This window comes from Epinephelus lanceolatus, chromosome 13 (assembly GCF_041903045.1).
Source record: "Epinephelus lanceolatus isolate andai-2023 chromosome 13, ASM4190304v1, whole genome shotgun sequence".
NCBI classification, from domain to species: Eukaryota; Metazoa; Chordata; class Actinopteri; order Perciformes; family Serranidae; genus Epinephelus; species Epinephelus lanceolatus.
The window spans coordinates 6797477-6816965 of record NC_135746.1 but is presented as its reverse complement, the minus strand read 5'-3'; the positions used below and the strand labels follow the sequence as shown (position 1 = coordinate 6816965).

At 43.1% G+C, this 19489-nt stretch overlaps 1 long non-coding RNA gene across 1 annotated transcript in view; it reads left to right on the top strand.

Annotated features, from left to right (window-relative positions):
* The window catches only part of LOC117270569 (uncharacterized), a 145106-nt gene that overhangs the window by 32872 nt on the left and 92745 nt on the right, over nucleotides 1–19489 (top strand). The window contains exon 2 of the long non-coding RNA XR_004502818.2: nucleotides 13485–13596. This is a non-coding gene — a long non-coding RNA (uncharacterized LOC117270569). The remainder of the gene's footprint in view (nucleotides 1–13484; nucleotides 13597–19489) is intronic.

Genomic DNA, 19489 nt, shown 5'->3' with positions numbered 1-19489 from the left:
TCCTGGACCAACTGGTGGTACTCCCCATGATCCAGCCTCTTTTTTAGGGTCTCATGTACCCACACAGATCTCTGTTTATCTGCTGACAGCCTCTCACCCTCAACCAGAGCTACAGACAGTACCCTCTGCCTCAACATTTTAGGAACTAGATACTGATTACTCTGAAAATAAGTAGATATTTTTAGCTTGCCAAAATAAACTGTAGATTAAGGAAATGATTGTGTGGTTTCCTGGCAACAATAAAAAGGTGCAGCAAGCATTTTTTACTATTGGCATTCAATTTTTTTTAAATAGGCAGTGTGGTGCGCCTTGCGTTTTACAACCTGCAAAATGTTTTCTGTGTGATTGGGGCCTTATGAACACGATACATTTTTTAATCTGTTTAAAAACCAAAGTGTTAAGATGTACAGGAGCGTACTGAATGTTCTGCAGAAACTTCCTGGAATTTTGTTGTCACAGTGAAGCTGCCAGGCAGGTATCATACCACAAAGGGAGTCTTGTTTTCCAAGATGTCAAATCAAGAAAAACAAGGTGTGTGTGTGAGTAAGGCTTTAAGCTCTGTACCTATATGCATGCATGCAAACATAAATCTGCATGCACACATAAGTGACTGCATGTTTGTATGTGTGAGGGCAAGTCTGATTGTGTCAGCTCAGGCATCTGCTCGCCCATGTGTGCTCAGCGCTTTTGCTTGTGTCCATGTGTGTGTTTGTGTTTGTGCAAAGTGACTGTGGTTGGGGCCAACCTGAGCGCTCTTCCTTAATGTGTCTGGGAGGTCCAGGGGAGTCGAGGGCTTTGGAGGGTGTGGATGTGTCTGCACTGAGAGATTTATAGGCTTCAGCCAGGATCACTCTCTTTCTCTGGTGCCAAGTTAAGCAGTAGCATAATTAAAACCTCAGAGGAATCCTTTTGAAGTCAACAATGGGCTCTTAGGCAAACCTTAATGCAAACGCACATACTGTACACACACACACGCACTCACACACTCTCAAGTCATGCACCCACTTGCTCTCAGATATACACACACGACCACACACATATACTTTACGTCCATGTATCTTCACACACTCTGGAAAGATGCAGGGTAGATTAGATTAGAGCTCTATTTGTTGTCGAGGAGGAAATTCATTTCCACGGCCAGCCAGTTGCAGGTACATTCATACAAGACAGTTATTACTCTGGCACATGGTTTGACACAGACCGACCCACCATCACAGAGGGAATGCACTCATAACAAGGAGACATTTCACATAGTTGCAAAAAGAGGAAACAGTCCAGGGTGCTGTTAAAGGTGGTGATGACATGCGGGGCAGAATAATGCATCAGTAGTGAATGTGAGACTTATCCCGTATGTGAGAGTATAGAAATGACATTTCCCTAAATGCTCTCCCTAGACGTCTTCCTCCGCGCACACACGTACACACTGTACAGGACAATTACTCACATTAAACACCAACAGATGCCATCTTGATTAAATTTGACCGTACAAACACAAATGGAGGCGAGCGGGTCTGCGTCAGGAGTTCCCAGAGCATATGCCGCACAGGTCGTCGGGAGCCCAGGAAAGAGGGAAGGATCTGAGACCGCCTGCTGTTGTTGCCGTGCTGACAACACACCGTGGAAAATACCCTCTGAGCCCCCGAGAGGGCGCGGGGCGCGACCCACCATCCGGCCCTGCCGAGAGACTTGGCCCGAAACACTGAGGGATGGAAACAGGGGAGGGGAGGCTACAGTGGATGTTAGTAATTCTCAGTACAGGCAGGTCCTGACCTTGTTAAGTGAACAATAGTGCTGCTGTGGAAACACGATGAAGGTGTAAATTGGACAATCTGAGGCTTTTTCCATAATGAGATATTTCTGTGTGTAATTTTTTCACAGCTCTTGGCTCCACATCAAAGTGAGAAATGGTATAGCTTGTGTATCTCAAGGTTGCAAAGTCAAGTTATGCCCTGGACCCATAGCAGCGCAGATCAAAAGTATTGGGCCTTGTAATATGATCACAGTGGGAGTTCACAATGTGAGCTAACTCGGTCTTCACAGAAGGGGAGGAATGAAAATAAATGTGTGATACTTATCTGCCATTGCCCATAACCCATGCAGGCATGGTGGTGGTATGCATCGATAAACTCATAAACAAACTGTAATTACTAGCCCATTAGAGTCAGACCCTCACAAACACAGGCTCATAATCCGTACACAGGAGGGATGGAGGCTTGTCGCTCATTTTCATATAACCCACTGAGCTAAAAAACTAGAGCAAAATACTTAATGATTTGTGACTGGGGGACAAACAAACCATTTGATATAAGGAGCTTACACACTCTCAAAAGAGATGTAGCAATGTTGACGCTCATCACCGCACACACTCCCCCTTGTTTGAATTTGAGCGTAGCTTAATTTATAGGGGAGGTGATCAGAAAATGGAAGGCAAATTGGTGTTTTATTTGAGGTGGATAAACATGTATTCCTCTGCTGGGAGTAATCAGGAAAATAATCACTTCAGCCTCGACAACAAATCTACTTGAGTAAGTTTCACGATAATAGCCTTGTTGTTTGAACTGGACCCTGCGGAGTGCAGTTTGTTTTCCCCATACGTCTAGACAGAAAGTCTCTTGGCAGTCCAGGCCACGCTCGCTCCAAGACAAACCCAAGTCCGGAGGGATAGAAGGCTGGAACCCGGAGTTCATTCATTATACAAGACGAGTCTGTATCCAGCTCTGGATGTCACTCTACAACCCTAACCAGGCCTGTCACGTTTTGAATGAGACCGCGGCTTTTCTATGACATTTTGGACATTAATATTGCAGGGATTACTTCTATCCCCTCTCCATACCTTTATGTATTCTTATGGACTCCTTCAAAGGCGCTGGTCAGGTCCTCTAACCTGGGATATATGTGGCTCTGTGTCCTTCCCTTGTCTCCTAGTTGGACAGCAGGGATATGCAGTGATCCTCCGAGACTCCTGAGCGTGTACGTGTCGGCGTGTGTATACATTGTACCTAAATCTGCCTCGCTCCTAACCTTCAGTGGATGCTGTATGACTGAGTGATCAAGCAGATCAAGCCCACATCTACCTCAGCTCCTCTCTGTGGTGACATTTCGCCAAACCCCAGGCAATCCAGGCCGCCCTGATCCTCCTCAGCCCATGTTTATTCAGGAGGCATGTGGGCCACCCGAGCCAGGAGACAGGAGGAGGGAACTTTATCCAAAGGGACACGGGTTATATTGTTGATAGTGAGGGTGGAGATGAGGTGGAAATCAGTGTGCTTAGCAAAACAAGTGAAAGCTATATATAAATATACAGTAATCTCTGATGGTTTGTTATAACACAGAGCAAAATGTGCAGATGTGCAATTCTGCTTTTGTTTTTAAAAAACATCTATTTTAGTTTTTCTCAAAGGAACCAATAACTGATTATTCAGTGTAATTAAAAATATATTTTTTATAAATATGAATATGGCAGGAGTCTTAAAGCACCATCTCCCTCGACCTCTCACCTCAAGATATCTAGATGAAAATTGGCTCTGTTAGTTTACAGACATTCCCACTTTATACAAGTCTCCCACAGTTTTGGGCAGAAACCATGCCGTTTTGTGCATGCAGTGTAAATGTGTTATCCTTTCCTATTGTATTTGAATATTTCTACATACTGGGGTCCCTAAACAGTATTGGAATTGCATGAATTGGGTATGACTGGAAAGCTGAGACTCTTTTGGATTCAATGAGCCCAACTGTATTAATGTGTGGTGATGTTAGTCCCCGTAGCAGCCACACAAGTCCTCGCCATCCAGTCGCAGAAAAATACCATTCTTAGCAAAATCTCAAAAGAGTTTTTGATAACAAATTAAAGAGTAGATTTTTCTGTGGTGTTCCTCAAGGTCTTTGGGTCTCAATGTGGTATTTTGGAGCAATTATTGACCGTTTTATGAGCTCTCAAGTGGTAAAAAATGTGCTTAAAATTAACAGTGGCCGTCATATACCTCCATCATAATGTTCTAAGCCCGTATACACTCTTTCAATGTTAATTGGGAGCCGAACCAAAACATGCTTATCTTAGATTTCTGACTAGATAACTAGGTTCCCAGCTTTCAGTAGATGTGTACATATGGCATATACTGTTGACCTACCATCTCTTTGACTCCCCCAAAAAAGACAAAAAACGCAATATGTTGGTAGAAAACGACTGTGGCGCTATCCCTGCTGGAAACACAGTGGGCAGCTGTGGCTGAGATGTAGAGCAGGTCGTCCTCCAGTGGATCCCTGGTTCTTCCAGTCCACATGTGGAAGTATCCTTGGTCAAGATACTGAACCTCATATTGCTCCTGATGGCCTTTCCATCAGTGTCTAAGTGTGTTAAAGCTTCTACAGTATCCTCAGCCACCAGTGTGTGAATGGGTGAATGTGACTTGTAGTGAAAAAAGCGCTATGAGTGGTCGCAAGACTAGGAAGTTTCTATACAAGTGTCTATGTACTGTTTTAAGCCCTGGTACACTACCCTGGAAATCCAGAGTTCTCATATCAGTGTATTTGATATAGGTGGGCCAGAGGCGAGCTAAACAGATGACGACAGCGCTGCAACGACGAAGTGCGGAATCAGTCAGTAAACATTGCAAGATGGCTACGGATGAACACCAGTTGTTTGAAACGGCTTTGGCTGCTACAATGAACGAGTTAGACTTGGCTTTTTCTCTAAAAGAGGAACAGAAGACGGTGCTCGAGTCTTTCCTTTGCAAGAAGGACGTTTTTGCTGTTTTGCCGACCGGATATGGCAAGAGTCTAATCTACCAGTTAGCTCCACTGGTAGCTAAGCTCTGGATACTTCACCCCGTGTACTGTTCTGATTGGTCGTAGTGTTATCCAATTGCGTGCAGTGATATTTTCGAATGCATGCTTGGTGCCACCCCTCGAATTGGGCCATTTGCATTACTCATGGCCAGACCCCAAATCTTTCTAGATTTGGGTCTGGATTTCCAGGCTACACCATCATGTGAATGTGTGTGTGAATGTGACCTATTGTAAAAGTGCTTTGAGTGGTTGGAAGATTAGAAGGGCGCAGTTCATTTAACATTGACCATTACAGCGATGGGTCACTGAAAGGCAGCAACATTTGGTGCCTAAAAAGCCACCAAAAATGCAACAATGTCTCACTAAAAATAACACTAATGTTGTTGTTTGTTGGTCATGAATAGTGGTCTGCAGCTTAGTGTCTCGCCTAGGTGCTACACCGCCCACCATTCCCTCCACCTCCTGATGACAAAGTCAGGTTGTATACAGTACTACACCACATTAAAAAGTGATATGATGCGTATTAAGTGTGCAAATATAACGTATTTGTGGTTTGCAGAAATGTAAATTTGCCTACATTGTCTTCTGGCAGCTGGGCTGTGTAGTTGGCTAATTCAAATATTACAGATCTTCATTTGTTGTAGAACATGTCCTATACTGTTCTGCTCTAAACATTTTAAAAACAAATGGGGTGGAGGGTACACACATCCAAAAAACTTTTCCAGGTGCTGGATCAAAAAAATCAAAGCATTTGACGAAGCCTGATCTGTGAGTTTGAAATGTTGCACAATAAAAATTGCAGGGCGCTTTTAACACAGTGGGTCTTTTGTCTGATTTTTGCCCTAGTAAAAATGTAAACCTTTAGTACTGAAATGATCAGTATAGTTCTTATTTTTTGTCTCAATCTGACATTAAAAGAGTCCTTATAGGCCACAGAAAGCTGCTCCTAGAGGAGGTATATAACATTTTAAATCTGCACACGTCCACTGACTTCCTGAGCATTATTAAACTAAAAAAAAAAGAACGCTAGCATTCTCTTATGCCAGCTGGAATAAAATGCCTTTAGGTCACATGTGGTAAATAATAACCTGTGTTGCCTGAGCGAGTAGAGAGGTAGTTATTAATTATAGTACCTGGTGATGTGTTCAAGTGCAAGGTATTAGCCTCTGTAGCGCTAACGGGTTGCTAATGCGGTTGGTGTTTGACCGGCGCTGAGCTCTCTAATATGTCTGCAGGGACGCGGGAGGCTCTAATTAATCCTGAGCTGACGGCCAAGCCAGGACGTCCCCGGGGAGGCATCAGGGAAAGCAAGGAGTATCAGCACACTTATCCACAGATTAGACTCAACACCCTCACTGGGATGCTGAAATGGGATGCCGGGCTAAAGGGTTGCAATTGTTCTTCTCTCACCTAGCTAAGTGAAAAGATGATGCTTTGGTGATGTTCCTCGTGTTGGAAACGATCCGTTTCTATATTTTACGACTTATCTGTCAGTCAAATGAGAAAGTGTCACTGGAGTGAGGCATTAATAAAAAAAGAATATTCATGTCCTGTCTAACTCACTCAAAGTTTCCTCTGCTGAAAAGGTTGTCTGACGGAGGATGAATCTCATGCATGTTTGTCAATATAATTTGCTCTCCCCCTCACCCCAGAGGAACACGCCAGTCCCTTAAGGTTTCCGACTCAAATGCCAACATCTGTCTGGCAACGGAGCCGGAGCGAGACAGACTAGGACACCTTCATCAGAGGTATTCTCTGGTTGACAGAAGCCACAAGGTGGAATTTCGAAGATGAAATAATGGGCGAGCTGAAAGAGGCTCGAGTATGCAAATCCCCCACTGCGCCCACCCCTGTGTTACAATCCATCTTGATTAATATTTCATGTAATGAAAATCTATTAATCAGGAAAAAGTTGAAACTTCTCTGCTTTTCCCAGAAGAAGAAGATGAATCCCTTGTTTTTGCCGTTTCGATACTTTGATGTGTGATGTCATTTTCTGGGCGACCATCTTGGAAAAAAATGGAGACAAAACATCTTGTAATAATGGGCCAAAAAAGAACCAGCTTCTCTTTTCTGTCTGGAGCTCATGATAGTCTGAGCAAGAGCGAGGCCAAATATGCTGAAAGTCCAAAAAGCATTGAGATCCACAAACAATTTGGCACAGCCACTCACACTTATCCCCATTCACAAACCTTCTTTTATGTACGTTTTACTTGGCACCGGCCGCCCTCCCTCCTCCCCAGGCCCAATCAACTGATAGACAGAGTGGGTGAGAGCAGCGCATCACAGTACCACACTGCTCTCTACCTCAACACTTTCATTATATTGTCATTTTGAATTATCGGCAGCGATGGACTGGCAAGGATGACTGACACATTCCTGCGAGCGGAGCAGCTACAGCCTGGCTCTCCAGTGTGTCCTGGCAAGCCCCGCTTTGTGGCGTGCCAGACGGGAGAGGGCCGGCCAAGTGTCTGGCCAAGGGGCTGCACTAATACTGCATAAATAGGGGGGGAATCCCCTGCCCCCATGCTGGCTGCAAACAATACGTCTATGTTGAAATGGAAGGCGATATACCTGCGAGGACATGTGCTCATCCTGTGATTATATGTAATTGAGTAGAAAAGTCACATAAAAAAAGGGGCTGCAGTGCAGATATGGTAGGGTGAGTACATTTTAATATCAGCACTGTATCCATTACCAAATGTCAATTTCAAGTCAAGTGATATAATTGAATAAAACAGATGCTCTCTTGCCAGAAATATGAGGCACTATAACTAATGTGTCAGTGAAAATCTATCTGAAAACGAGCAGGGGTGACAGAAAAGATATCACTATAAAATGCGGTTTTAGCAGCAAATTAGATCGCGGAGCAACGGATTTCACCATGATTTGCATTTTGCATGTAAGCAGTGTCGAACCAAAAATACTTGCCGCAACACCACAGCGGCGGCGGTCTCAGAGGGCTCAACAGCACCAGCAGACGAGAGCGAAGATGAGAAGAAAGATGGCAAGACAATGAGAATGAAGAGAGGGGGAGTGAAAGGAAAAGAAAATGTTTCAAAAGGAGAGGACATGCTAATAAAAAAAGTCTGAATGCAGCAGGGCGATGGCCAGGATGGGATCTTGTGGGACATTACATTTCACAAGACGCTGGGATCCACATCAACCAGTTAGCAGCGGTTTTACAGCTATGACTCTGTGGTGAAAACCACTTTGTTGCCTTGGATGTAAATTACGTGTTCGTACAGAATCATGGGCTCTGACACTGAAAGGATCCAAAACACTGATCTTGTGTGTTTTCCACTCACCAGACAGCACTTCACATTTGTATTTTAAAGCCTAAAAAAGGTAGACGGATGTCTCATGAGTGAAAAAGTCTGGCCATTAGTGGAGTTTGAGCTGCTTTGTAGGGTGGAGCTGAAATAAGAGACAGTGAAGAAAACGCAGCTCCTCACTGTGCTGCTTTTTTTGACTAGAAACACAAGGTTACTCACTGACTCTTTAATTTCCTCAGGACTCCTTAAAAGACAAAGACAGTTAATGTGATCTCCTGCAGCTCACATAAAAATAGTTGTTAGTGAAGTTCTGAGCAGCTGCGTTTTAGCTGATTTGTCAAACACATAAAAGGCAATTTGTTAGTTTGACAACTTAGACCGTGAGGTCAGGACATGACGGTGTGAGTTTGTTTGAATGATGTTCTCAGAAACTGTAGTCTAATTTGTTAATTGGGGAAGGAAAACAGAAATAAAGCAGACATTAGATGAACTAAATCATCTCCCTCTCCTGGAAAATGATTTTGCCTTATCTCACTCTGCCCTTTAGATATTCTATGACATCTAAGATTGTCTAAAGATATCTGAAATAAATGATCCAGCAAGATAAAAACAGGCCGGCTTCAAGACACGCTCGCACTGGTTTCCACACACCCTGTGCTGCAAACGTTGTGAAATCCTTTACTAATTTGTTTCAGGGCAGAGACGGATTGTTGCACCTCATTCAGTCCATATTATCTTAACCCTTTGAGACCTGGAGCGACATCAGTTTTCTTGTTCAAAAACTTGGTAAGAATTGTCCCACAAATTGCAAAGGGGAAAAAAAAAAGATTTCGAAAATTATTTTTATAAAAAGGAACAAAGAAAAATGTTATAATTTTTTTTTTTTTGATTGTTTTACTAATTTTCTTGTTTTAAATTTTCTCTTTTTACTAGTGTCTTGCTGATTTGTTTTAGTTTTAGTTTAGGTTTTTCTTGTTTGTTTTTTACTTTTTTATTTATCAAGCTAATTTGCTCCGGTTTCAAAGGATTAAAGAAGCAGTGTGTAGGATTTCGTGGCATGAACTCCTGGTTAGAATTCGCTCAGTGTTCGTTGTTCAGGAAGTTTTTTACCAGGAGACAAATTAGCCGCAGAGGTCTCTTCCTCTGCAAAACAAAGAACCAGGGGTAGGACATGCATTAATGATGTGCAAGTATAAAACCCATGTGGATGCCTTTGCCTACATGTACACTGATATTTATAAAGGAAGAACATGCAGTGAAAATGTGCACACCTCACGCCAATTTCAGACCAGACATACACAGGGTTTTATCTGAGATAGTTGCGGGTGATATGAGGATGAGCAGATTAAATATAAGATGAGAAACAGATACGTTTTTAGATTGTTTGCCAGTTTCACTGTCTGTCTTATGTTTGCACTCTGAGCTGGGTGAAGTGTCAGTCAAAGGTGCATTTATAGCAGAGCTGCCCCCTAATAGTCGACCGAGCGTTAGTCGACCAGAAAAGTTAGTCGGCAAGATTTCACTGGTCACTGAAAGACATTTTACGGCGATAAGTTTCCATGGAGACTGTTCATTTGCTTGGACTCACGCTGGTGACGCCTGTTATCGTCTCACAAAGTTGGCTCATAGTTCGTGAAAAAAATGGCAGAAGAAAAGAAGACAAGAAGACCTTATTGCTCAGAGGAGGAAAAGATTTAACTTCTGGAGTAATACAATTCTAGAAAGCACAAACTACAGAGGTAATCTGACCCCACAATACCAGAAAACAGAAAATGATTGTAAGAAGAAAATGCAACGGAAATTAATTCAGTCAAATCTATAATGTAAATTCAAATGCATGTCACTGGGTTCTCCTGATCGCAGAACACTCATCTTTATTTTTTCAGTCATCACCTTAAACTCGGTCATGTTGCAGTTAAAATAGACTTAAGGTACATTAGGTTTTGTTTAGTTTTTTTTACCCTGCATTGGTTACTAAGATCTTTTGTGTCAGGGAAACCGTGAGAGGAAGAATATAAGGTGTATTGTGCAACTGATTTTGAGGAAACCTCAACTAGGACTTTAAGGAAAATCTGAACTTAAGGTGTTTTGTGCAACTGGCTAACAGACCAGGTGATTTAAACCAGTAAAACACTGAATCTCTCTGACACTGCATGTCACAGAGGGCCTGCTAACTATGGTGGCCGATTTGGAAACATGAAAGGCCTTATCTAGAGCCAGTGTTTGGTTTGTCTGCTCTGGGCTACCGTAGAAACATGGTGGTGCAACATGGCGATCTCCGTAGAGGAGGACCTGCTCGTTATGTTGATAAAAACAGCTCATTCTAAGGTAACGAAAAACACAGCGTACCTATTTTCAGGTGATTATACACTAAAGAAAACATACTTATTATATTCTGTTTCTGCACTTAATCTAAAGAACTGGACCTTTAAGCATATCGCTCTCACACACACACACACACACACACTCACACACTCGCACACACACTCTACAGTAAGTGCCACCCCCCTTGTAAAACCGCTGCTGCATATTAAACTGTCTCTCTCTGCCATCTCTCTGGCCGACAAGCACAGAGGGTTGGCCCTGAAACCAGAGACAAACACACGCACACGGCGTCACAACTTTCCCCGCTTCACTGTCTGTGCACGCTCTGTCTTTTTCCAGTTAAAATCTCATCGTCGGGAGTTTTTTGTGTGTGTCAGCCCCTCAGCCCGTCCTCACCTCTCTGTGATTCTTGGAACGCGCTCAGACTGCCGTCAAACTTCTTGGAACCAGCTTGAGGCAGATAGTAGCGTATTGTCAGGCATTTGTTCCTGTTCTGGTGAGGACAATGTGACCTGTTGACTCCTCACACTGCAGGGTGACTCCTTCTCTGAGACACTGATGAGGAATTTAAACAGTTCAATTAGAGAGTCTTTTGATTCCAGTGTAAAAGAAATCTGAAAATGAATTATGGACGGTCTTTTTTCGCTGTGTGTGATATCCGAGTGTTTAAGGCCACAGCTGAACTGACTGAGGGCCGGTCGCTTAAACTAACTCTGCCCATAAACATCCTGACGCCAGTTAATTGTTGGTTTGAAGATCAGCCCCCCAACTCCCCCTCCCAGTCAACCTTGCTTTCTGTCTCTCACACTCTCCCAGCCTTTCACCCCATTCTTAAACAATGAATGTAATTTTTATAGAAAGCGTAAGATAGTGTGAGTAAGGCTCGGAGAGAGTAAGAGATTGAGAGAGAGATTGCAGGCAGCGGTGGTGTGAGAAGGGGCGTATGGCACCCATTATCTTGTTTATTAAAAGCAAGTTTCTTTCCTTCGCTCCCTCCTCCCCGCGCAGCTGACCGCAGATATTTCCAACGGCCTCGCTCTGCTGTTCTGTGCCTACTTCACAGGCTGCTGGAAGGGTCACAGAAGTTGAAACCAGAGGGTGTCAATCGCCTGTTTAGCTCCGGGTCCCGCTGGAGGCATCACAAAGGCAGAGAAAAAAAAAGTGCATGTGCATCAGCTGTGTGTGCTCGTGCATAGCTGAGCGTAATTTATGTGCTCATGTGCATTTGTGATGAAGCGCAGATAAAATAAACTATGAATAAGGGAAAGTCACATTTGTCAGCTGTTGTGCACATTCGGTGTAAACAGGAGGGAAACTGAGAAGCATGCTGCGCAGAGCAATGCTGCAAAGTTAGAAAGTCTGTTGACGCTTTAGTGTCAACATGTTGCTCTTTTTCAGTAAGGTTTTTGGTTAATGGTTTAGGTGCTGTAACTGACCCTTCGCTAAGCCCCACCCTCCTTAGTTACTGTTGCTACACCTGTGAAGTTACCCATCGAGGGCAGATTCTCTGAACTCATGGTCTTTTTTTAAAAATACTGTATTTTTCATTTTACATAGACATACACAGCCAGGCTTCCCAATTCTAACGATCAACTATCATTATAGTATTACAGTAGGGATATCAGTGTTGTTAATTTTGCTTTCAATAACCCGACACCCATTAACTGGTAAATATGTGGTTAAGTTTTAGGAAAAATCGAAAAGAAGTTGAAATACAAGAGGCCTTTTCTTTTAGTGAGCTGTAGCACCACATTTCACTTTCCATTTAAAGGTAGTGAACATTTAATCTCACGTGATGTAAATGTCTTTCATTTAATTTTCCCTTGGCTTTGCAGAAACACAGGCGGCTAGCTGCGTTAACATGCATGAACATAGCACCCGCCACCCACCCTCTGGTCTCCACTGGTTAGCTAACGTTATTCTTGGCAGCTCTGCAGTGACTACCACAGCCAGTGTTTGTATGTGGGGCCCATGTGGGTAGTAAATGGGCTGAAAAATGGGCCCTATATGGGATTGTCCAGAGGCTCCATATTGGCCCCATGACAGTTGCCCACATGGGTGGGTTCACCCAAGTAGGCCCCTGATAGGATGCCCATTTTTGGCCCATACCCACTTGGTACCCAGGTAGCCCTAGTATAACCGGTATGGGGTCCACCTCATGTGGGTAACTAGCATGGTGCCAATATGGAACCTGTGGAGAATCCCATATAGCGCCCATTTTGCCGCCCATTTACAACCCACTTGGGCATAGCGGCGCTGTTCACTGGGCGATTACCTCTGCTACCACCCTCTGTTCTCCCTCCACATACCCCCAGTGAGCAAGCGGCTTCATTTTGAGTCTGCTAAGTGACCGTTAGCAGTGCCAACACTGCTAACGGTTCCAACAGAGCTAACAGTAGTCAACAATGCTTAATGGAATTTGCGGCTCAAAATTTAGCCACTTGCTCGCCTGTGCGACTGGGGGGGAGACCTAAGGGTGGGCACAATTTTACCACAAGGCTATTGGTTTGGGTTGGCTTTACAAGTGGTAATCACTAAATGAGCGGCGCCGCTAGCTAGCTCCCGCCAGACCCAGGTGGTGCAGTTAACTGAAGAGTAGCAAAATTAAACTATAGACAGACAGGCATATCTGGTCAAAAAGATTCTCAGGACTTAATGGTTAATCGGTGCCATCCCTAATTCCAAGCTAGCTACTTAAGCCAATGTTAGTTCCATGAGTTGAGTGAAAATGGTGTCGTTGTCTGGCTAACAATTTAATGTTTCAGTCTGACTTGTTTAAAAGGAGTGTGGTGTAAAAGGGTAAATAAGCAGTGCTACATGTTTAGCCACAGTGGCTTGCTTTATTGTTTATATTTTCCACTTCAGTGTTTCACTTGAGAATATACTCGAAGACTTAAACGTAATGCTATCTTGGATAAAGGCTAAAAAAAGGACACCATCCTCCAAACTCTTAAGATGCCAAGTAGCAGTCATATTACAGCCCCCTGCACTCTCTGCCTAGTTACCGTAGCTAAACTATGATCAGGCAATTGATGTTTGATGGATAGGTTCAGCAAACAGTCAGCTGATTAATGTGTTTGTCTGTTCTCTGTTCTTTAGGGATGCAAAACTGGATTACCAGCTGGGCAAAGTAGACCACTTCTCCCCAAGACCCACCCAGGACCTCTGAGGGCTCCAAAAGCTTCAGCTTTAGTCTGCCGTTTGGCAACTGGTGAGTTTCTAAGCTATTGAATTTTTAGTATTTATAGTATGAGCACTAAGGTTTGGAGGCTTGGTGATATGGCGTTATCACGATGTTTAAGTCACGATACAATATTATTGCGATTTTAAATTCGTTGTGATACGCTGAGTGTTGTGATAAAATATATCGCGATTTATTGCCTTTTTCAAATTTTGCAATTTTGCAAATTTTGGCCCCAAAGGAGAGCTTTGTCAACATGTGTTTTATCTAATTAAATAAAGTTTTCAGTCTGTTCATCTCACTTCACTCACTTTTATTGCAGCAACATGTATCTAGTGGACTGAAAAAGCAATTGATGTTGTTATTCTAGTGGGCTACCAAAAGTTTAATTTGTATTTGTAAGATAAATAATTAATTTGATACACAAATCGATTCTTTGCGTCCCTGTATTTGTACAATGTTGCCATGCAAAAATATTGGCATACTAGGTTGTATCGCTTTCTTGCCTGAATTTAAGGAGATTTCTGTCATTTTCTATAATCTCAGTTGTGCATGTGTGTGAAATAGATAGGGGTCCCACATCTGATTTTTGTCTCGGGAACTCTGGCACTTTGATCCAGCCATGTAGGGGTGTGACTCTACCTGATCAGACTTCAACCACTGCTGTGAAGGGAAGCACAAAATATTAAATTGACTACAAATCACTAAAAGTTATTTCCTCAGGTAAGAAGACATTCAAGATGCTGGCACAGTTTCAGAACACTGACACTAATTAACACAATAAGAAATAACAGGTTTATCAATTTCATTACGCTCTGAAAACACGCAGGAACTCAGAGGTCCAACTAAATTACAAATTACTGTGTGTGTTAAAACTCATCGTCGCAGCACACCTTGTTCTGCAGGCCTCACAGTGGCAGACTCTGTGTGTGCCCAGTGTGACGGATTCATTTAGAGGTGAACTCACATGTTATCCAAATGTTATCTTGCGTAATGAGTAACACCCCGCACGCCTTCTGTGGTCGTGCTTTATATTTTTTCCATACTGTATCAAGATGCCCACATGTTACCCAGCAGACACTGAGCGGTACTACTGTATATGAAGTGAGGCAATTTTAACTGCTGGTAAAACTGGCTGTAAAACATCTGAAGCATTTCTGTATCTCTTCCATCTTCTGTTACGACAAATGCAATTCAGACTTTAAGTATTAACAGGGAGAATCCAGCCTGAAACTAAATTCATGTGTTTTTCATTGGCAGCGATCGGTTCACAGGATGAATTGTGCACATGAATGAGTTAATCCCACGGCTACAAATAAGGCAAGAAGCACTTATGACGCCACTTGTATGTTCTGTGTAGATGAAGTGTCGACACTGGGCAGACAGTTCTCAGGGTGATTTTCTTGTGTTGTGGGTATTTCTGCTGAAGAAACTGTTAACACGACACAGATTTCAATCGTATTTATGAGCGATATTTTTGCCAGTCATATATTCATTGCAGTCGTAGCCGCTCCAGATCATTTCTGTCATAAACATCACAAATTAACGTTCTGGCATGTGTGGTTTACAGTTTTGGGAGAGACTTGGTCATGTTTGCATACACAGACTGAAGTGTCATCAGGAGATCATTAGAAGAAGCTCTGCAAGAGTTTTTTTTTTTTTTTCCAAGGAACTGTTTTACCCTTAAATGTCCCGGGCCTTCTTCTAACAGCTCAAATACAAACTGAATATTGTTTTGTCACCTTGATATTTCACAGCTTTTGCTAATTTTATTAGAATTACTAATAAACATGATTTTAAACTGATGACATCATTCAGAAGGCGACTACAGAGAACGATGTACAACTTCTGTTTGGGGTCTCAGGGACCCCGGCTGTAAAACATGCAAACATATTTGTGTGCTCTGTATTTGTGATTGGTGTCGACAGTACGTCTTTACCGCTCCAAAATCCCACATAAGGATTTCTGTTATTGAAGTTTTATTACAGATTATTCATTAGTATTTGGACAGTTGTTTGACCATCAAAGGGAATATTTACATATATAGCATATAGTTGAGGCATAGCCAATTTATTATGTAAAACATGATGTATTTCTTTATGGTGTAATGACAAAACCTTAACGGTCATTTCATTGTTCTTCGATGCACAGGCCCAGTTTGTGGCAAAGGGAAGGGTTACAACCAGCCCAGGCGGCAGACGATTATGTTGTCATTGAACATTTCTGCAAACCACAAATACGTTACATTTTCACATTTGATATGTATCATATCAACATTTCTGAAGTGAAACGTTCCTACAAAATGTGGGTGTTTTATAGCAACCTGTCACTTTTTCCCAGCAGCTTTTTACATACCAAACATGTCCATTATGTAGCAACCCATTATTTTTCCTGTGGCTTTTTAGGCATTAACATCAATGTTTTGTAGCCCCCCCCTTCGTTATTTTTCAGGTGGTTTTTCAGGCACCAAACGTAAGTGTTTTGTAGCAACCTCTCACTATTTTTCCAGTGGCTTTTTAGGCACCAAATGTGTGTTTTTTGTAGCGACCTGCCACTGTTTTTCCAGCGTATTTTTAGGCACAAAATGTGGGTGTTTTTTCTGGCACCCTGTCACTGTTTTTCCAGTGGCTTCTTAGGCACAAAATGTGGGCGTTTTGTAGCGACCTGCCACTGTTTTTCCAGCTGCTTTTTAGTCACCTGCCACTGTTTTTCCAGCGTCTTGTTAGACACAAAATGTGGATGTTTTGTAGCATCCTATCACTGTTTTTCCAGTGGCTTTTTAGGCACAAAATGTGGGTGTTTTGTAGCGACCTGCCACTGTTTTTCCAGCGTCTTGTTAGACACAAAATGTGGGTGTTTTGTAGCATCCTATCACTGTTTTTTTTAATGGCTTTTTAGGCACCAAATGTGGGTATTTTGTAGCGACCTGCCACAATTTTTCCAGCGTATTTTTAGGCACAAAGTGTGGGTGTTTTGTAGCATCCTATCACTGTTTTTCCAGTGGCTTTTTATGCACAAAATGTGGGTGTTTTGTAGCGACCTGCCACTGTTTTTCCAGCTGATTTTTAGTCACCTGCCACTGTTTTTCCAGCGTCTTTTTAGACACAAAATGTGGGTGTTTTGTAGCATCCTGTCACTGTTTTTCCAGTGGCTTTTTAGGCACAAAATGTGGGTGTTTTGTAGCGACCTGCCACTGTTTTTCCAGCTGATTTTTAGTCACCTGCCACTGTTTTTCCAGTGTCTTTCTAGACACAAAATGTGTGTGTGTTGTAGCAAGCTGTCACTGTTTTTCCTGTGGCTTTTTAGGCACCAAACATAAATGTTTTTCGGTGACCCGTTACTGTCTTTCCAGCAGCTTTTTAGGCAACGAAAGTGGCTGTTTCCTTGCAACCTGTCACTGTTTTTCTAGTGGCTTTTTAGGCACAAAATGTAGGTGTTTTGTTGTGACTCATTGCTGTTTTCCCAGCAGGGAGTGCCACAAAAAGCGGTTGTTTCTTACAGAGATGTGGGTGTTTTTCCAGTGAGGATTGTGCCCCAAACCAGATATTTTAAGCCAATACATGCTTTTCCTAACCATTACCAAGTGGTTTTTGTTTCTAAATCTAGTCACATGTAACCACAGCATTGTTGAAATGTAAAGTTTCAATGTATCTGCTACATAATAACTTGCAGATGTAACCTACCTTTGGTTCACAGAAACATACAATGCCAACCATTTTCTAGCTGTTGTTTGTTACCACTCAAGTACTTTTTCTGTACTTTTCTTTGGATAATTCCCCAATAGTTCTTATTATTGTTATTATTTTTACACACACTGCAGTGTGTTTGTGGAGGGCACTGCAAACAATGAAAAAGTGAAATGAATGTCAGCAGATCACAAGGGTTAAATTGTCTCTATACTGTAACACATGAGAAGAGCACGAACAAGGACACACAAATGCCCAGGTACACAAACACACCGACGTCCTGCGTGCGCTCAGGTCATTGTGTGGCGTCATTATCTAACACATCTACAGCAGGAAAACAACCATTATTCAATTTGCACCAAGCAAATCTCTGAGGCTGTTTAATTCATCAGGGCCAATTACTGATACAATGTGCTGGAGGTTATCTCCACTCGCCACATACTGCACTCATTCAGACATAGACCATCGGCTCTGTTATGAATCAGGGCGCTGCCTGCATGGATGCACAATGGCCTCACAGTGCAGCTAGAAACTGGGTGGTCCAACTATCTGACACTGCCCAGCACAGCCTCGCTGCACTGCAAGTTCAGAGATGTGTTCCCAAGGAAACTGATTTGAGATCAGCTCGCCACAAATGAAATCCACACTCATTCGGCTAAATACTGATAAGAGATCAGCACCAGGGAAAAGAAAGTTGCCTGCAGCCACGGCAGGGCGCAGCTCCGCCGGGTCTGCTCTGTTGGGCTCTGTTTGCATGTCCTGCTTTGTGATCCCTTCTAATTGGCCATCATTACACCCCACATTACCCTATCAGGGCATGGCTAGAGGGGGAAACAGACCATGGTGGTGGATGGTACGCTTTGGTAAGTCTGAATTACACAACTCCGGGGCCATGACTAATATTGGCGCAGTCGATAACTGCTAATGTAAGCAATGGAACAGATGCCCACGGTGGAATAACAACAAATATAGTCCAGTTAACCTTCTCGCAAGGCTGCCTTTGACCAGTCAGAGAGGCACAGGCTCGGTCAAGCGCACATGATGGCTCTCATTCAGCTGTGATTGTGTTTCACTCTGTTGTGTTAAGTGTTTATTAGTTTGAGCTGTTTGTTTTTGTTGTGTGTGTGCATGTGTGAGTGGCTGCACGTGCATATTTCTGTGTGTGTGTGTGTGTGTGTGAGGTGTCCTCTGCTCCGCATGGTCAATTGTGTTGTATGTGTGATTGAATTACGTCCAGTGTTTATGAAACCCTCCACCGCAACATTAAAAGTGGTAAAGCAATCCTTTATGGTAATAATCGGCCCTCCGCCGAACAAACAAAAGTATGTTTATACAAGTAAATGCATGAACAAGGAATTGCTTGAGACCGGCCAGAAAGTAAGATAAAGACGAAACAACAAAGATTGCTTCCATACTTTTTTGTGACTCATGAGTTTAATTGTTTGTTTTTGTTTGGAGAGTCTGCTTATGTTAATTACGCTCTCCTCTGTTTGAGAAAAATAAGAGTCGAAAAATATTTTTCAGCACAAACACAAACACTTTGACAGAATGCAAACATGAGAAGTCTCCCCCCCCCCCACTCCTCTCCACTCCACCCCAGCCACCCCCCCACAAATCCACACCTCTCAGCCCCACCGCTCGCACACTGAAGGAAATTAAACATCTGTCTTTTCTCTCCCTCACTCCTGCAAAACTTGGCATCTTTGAGTAATTTTTCTTTCTTCTTCGTCTTTTTTTTCTTGGTCAGGTCTGGGATTCCCTTGCCACAGCCGAATTCAATTTACTGCCTGTTTTTTTTTATTTTTTTTTTTTTGTGGGAGCCCAGTTCGTCTCTCAGAGGAGACTCGGGGATAGCAGCGCCGGGACTGAGGGCCCGGTCTTTAGACCCCGTAGATGAGACTGTAGCCTTGACCCATGTGCTGAGCTGCCGGGTCGCTTGATTGAAGTGCACCACACTTGAGAACATCAGCGCCTTGCATCCATTGAAATAATAAGCTGACCCAGAGAGCTGCTCGCCTTTGAGCTGCAGCCAAGCCATCTGAATCCACTCTGCCCAAATGAGGGCTTATTTTTCAAAGCGTCTCTCTCATGTGCTCCGGCCCGACCCTGCACCCGTCTTCTGTGTGTGCTATATGTGTGCGGGTTAGTGAGTGGAAGGGCGGCGGAGGCCGTATTGGAAGGGAGCAGATCACGTCTGTGGCTAAACAGTTTGTTTGGTGAGTCACATGTTCCTGGAG